Below are 4,143 nucleotides of genomic sequence, written 5' to 3' on the forward strand. Positions count from 1 at the left end.
CCCAGAAAGCAGGGGTGGGTTCCTGCCTGTTAGATCGGGAAATGAGAAGGCAGACACAGGCTTAACGTAACAACAGCTCTTTATTACAGTAGAACAGTATGTACAATCCAGCAACTGCTTGGTCTGACAGCAGCCCTTTTATAGGGAGCTGTCAGACCTCTTAGCCAATAGGATTAAACCTCTGTTCCCGCCGGACCAGAGGACCAGAGTGGAAACTCTGGTAGCTAGAGTGAATATCTAACACTGCCAGTTCTAACCTCTTCTATAGAAGAGGTTCCACAAATCTATAGTGCCATTTGGAACCGGTTCCAGCTCCCTCCCCCCGCCCATCCGCACATCATCAAGATGAAGAGCGAGAGGAGGAATTCTGGAAGTTGAAGTCCACAAGTCTTAAGCTGTCATGTTTGAACACCCTGGGGTTTTTTTCTAACGGGTTAGGGGTGCAAGGGTCTTGTAACTTGACAGCTTTAAGACTTGCGTGCTTCAAATGCCAGAGTTTCTGAGCGAACATTTTGGTTGCTAAGCAAGAGCGTTGTTAAGTGAGTTTCACCACATTTTACAAGTTGGCAATGCCCACCCAGTCACATGACTGCCAAGCCACTCCCACCCAGTCAAATGGCTGGCAAGCCACTCCCACCCAGTCACATGGTCATCAAGCCACTCCCACAAAATAGGCACACCTATAGAAGAGGTACTAAAAAAATTTGAAACCCACCACTGACAGAAAGAGACATTAGAATGTTTTGCCAATCAAGTGACCTCAGTGGTAGAATATTCTTGGGTGTTTTGCATGTATAATGTATTGTTTCTGATTGAATGTACTTGCAAGAATTCTGTGGAAAAGACATTCAAGCACATTTTAGAGGGCAGCAAAATCTCATAATAGATTATATTTAATTTAATGTGTCTCACCTGTTATAGCCTGACAGGCTCTTTCTATAGTGCATATATGATTTCACAAGAACGTTGGCCTTGATTTTTAGTTTAATTGGCCTGTTACTGCAATTCTTCCACAAGCATGTTAACAAGTAGGCATGCTTTGTCTGGCACAACAGCTTCACCAGCAACTATGGTAAATTAAACAACATTTAAAGGAATTCTGTGCAAATTATATCATATATGTACATTTCTATGCTTTAAAGTCCAACTTTTAATTCTATAGAATATCATAGAGAAAACTATTGCCTGCATGGTTCTGATCTTTGTAGGTATAGGCATGTCACAGCATCTTAAGGTCTTCATTGCTATCTTACCAAGAGTTAGACTGTGATGTATTTCTTGGCTGATTGTTACTTTACTGTTGATAATTGATTTTAAAAGGCAGAGGGTTATCCACTCCTTTAATACATTCAATGTCATTTCCAAGGCTGGTTGCTGGACTTGTTGCCATGAGTTTGGCCTTCTTTGTAATAAATCATAGTTCCATATTTTAACTGGTGCTTGACCTTCATTACTAGGACCCAGAGATCACCTTCATTTTCAATTGTGAGAATAGTGTCATCAACACAGCAAAATGTACTGGAGTTTCTTCCTCTAATTTTAACATTAATTACCTTCCTACAATCCCATATATATTCAGCATCTAGGTTAAATAAATAAGGAAAGAATATAAAGCTTTGTCTCATTCCTTCACTGACATGGAGCCAGGATGTTTTACCATGTTCTGTTTAGACTGCAGCTTTCTGCCTTGTACTGTATATGAGTTTTGCATGAAGACAATAAGATGTTCTTGGATTCTCATCTTCCTAGGATAATCCATAGAATAACCTGGGTGACACAACTGAAAGACCTTCTATAGCCAATCAAAACACCTTGATTTGTTTTTAGTATTTATTGGCTTTCTCATTATCCATTATATGTCAAGAATGGTATAACTTGTTACCTATGAGCTGTGGTGTCGCAGTGGTTAGAATGCAGCTACTTCTGCTGCCTGCTGGCCGCCTGCAGTTTAGCAGTTAAATACTCACTGGATTAAGGTTGATTCAGCCTTCCATCCTTCCAAGGTCAGTAAAATGCAGAGCCGATTATTGGAAACAATATGTTGACTCTGTAAACTGTGTAAAGAGGTCTGTAAAGCACTGTGAGGCGATATATAAATCTAAGTGTTATTGCTATTCCTTGCATCCTATATGTATAGTAAACTAGGGTATATTCCAATATAGAGGCAACTTCTATTCCTTTAGGGTATGTCCCTAAATATACTGTTCAATATACGGAAGAAACAATATTAAATCAGATGAGTATAAAACATTCCTCAGTGTTTAAGGAGAATGACTGCTCGGGAATTGATTTAGAACCAGAATTATGTATTACTTTATTATATTTAGATGGCTGTCCAACTCAACCAAGGTCACTATATGTAGCTGTCAAAAAAAATTAAAACCCTAACAAAAAATAATAATAATAAATTAAAACAATCAAATTGAGATCCAAACAGTATAACTATCATTTAATCTGGGCTCCATCAGACCCAAAAGCTGGAGAAAATTCAGGTCTTGACAGTCTTTTTAAAGGCAAGCAGGATTGGGGCCAACTCTATGCCAAGAGGAAGATTGTTCCATAAGATAAGGGACACCATCAAGGAACACTTCCTGAATTTCGCCTAACAAATCTAGTGGAGTGGGTAGATACCCTGAGGATTGTATAAAAATATAAGATTAACATATTGTCCTGGGGCCCAGATGGCGGTAGCATACTAGAAACAGTTAATGCACTGAGATAGGACCCCACCTCCTCTCAGTGTGCAGCTTGCTAGGTAAGAGTTGTGGCTATAAGTTAAACAAATAAGTCACAAAGCAGTGAACACTGCATCCACGAATAAATAAACACAAGCACAAAGCGTAAGTGTCATTTCTAACCGCCTTTCCTATTTTTTTAAAATAAAATATTAATATTCTCACCAAATGACTAATTCAGAATAGAGCTGGAAGGGACCTTGGAGGTCTTCTAGTCCAACCGCCCCCTGCTCCAGCAGATGACCCTATGTCATTTTATACAGGTGGCTGTCCAATCTCTTCTTAAAAGCCTCTCGTGATGAAGCCCCCACAACTTCTGAAGGCATTGTTCCACTGGTTCTTGTCTGTTCTTGTCATCTTCTCATCCTTCTCATCTTATCTTCTCATCTTTCTCACCTCTTCTTTCTTACTACCTTCTCCAATTGGTGTACTATGATTTATCAATTGTTTGCATTTTATGATTTATGATCTATGACTTATCACTCTGTTGTTTGTATGCACACGGAGAATTTATGCACCGGAGACAAATTCTTTGTGTCTCTAATCACACTTGGCCAATAAAGCATTGTATCCCATCTTCCAGCTGCCAAGATTGAGAACCACTGGTCTATGCTGTAAGTATAGTAAGCAGCAGCAGCAGCAAATTGCTAATCTTTGGCAGACTCCACTGGGGCTTCTTGACTTCAAAGTGGTTAAATGAGAGACTGGAAAGCAAAGCAAAACAAAGATAGCAGACAAAGGGAAAAACTTTCACCAAAGACCCGAGTGTGTATTTTGTATTCCAGACTGAAATCTGGTCCGCCGTCAGATTTCAGCGCTTATGAATATGTCCTCCAGTTAAAACAGTCCCAGTAAGTTCCTTACATTATTCTTTAAGCGATAATTAAAACGTTCTTGGTGATGCTCCTCTTTAAACTTTTAATTGGCTGGCTTAAAGACGTACCGGCCCTTGCAAGAATAGCATCAGGTAGGATTTGTAGGTTTATTGACATCAATACGGAAAGATTTCATCTGGAAATCTATCTCGGTTTCTATTAAGATTTTGAAGAACACACGGGGGGAAAAAATCGTATCTCCCCGTCGGGGAATCGAACCCCGGTCTCCCGCGTGACAGGCGGGGATACTTACCACTATACTAACGAGGAAGTACTGATGAAAAGGTCGCTTTCTGCTCACTTAAACTGCTTTCCTTGAAGTTTCGGACTTGTAATAGGTTAATAGGTATTTGGTCGATATCCAGAAGCTACTTGGCCGTCGTGCATCATGGGAGTAGCAGTCTAATTTCCCATTACTTGCGTGAGAGCTGGATCTAGTGAAGAACTATAACTCCCAGAGTCCTCCTTGAGCCCACCCACAATAAGGAGGGGACCCTCAGCCAATAAGGCGGTGCCCTCGTTAAATAGCGAGC

This window comes from Natrix helvetica (assembly GCF_964273705.1).
Source record: "Natrix helvetica genome assembly, chromosome: 6".
NCBI classification, from domain to species: domain Eukaryota; kingdom Metazoa; phylum Chordata; class Lepidosauria; order Squamata; family Natricidae; genus Natrix; species Natrix helvetica.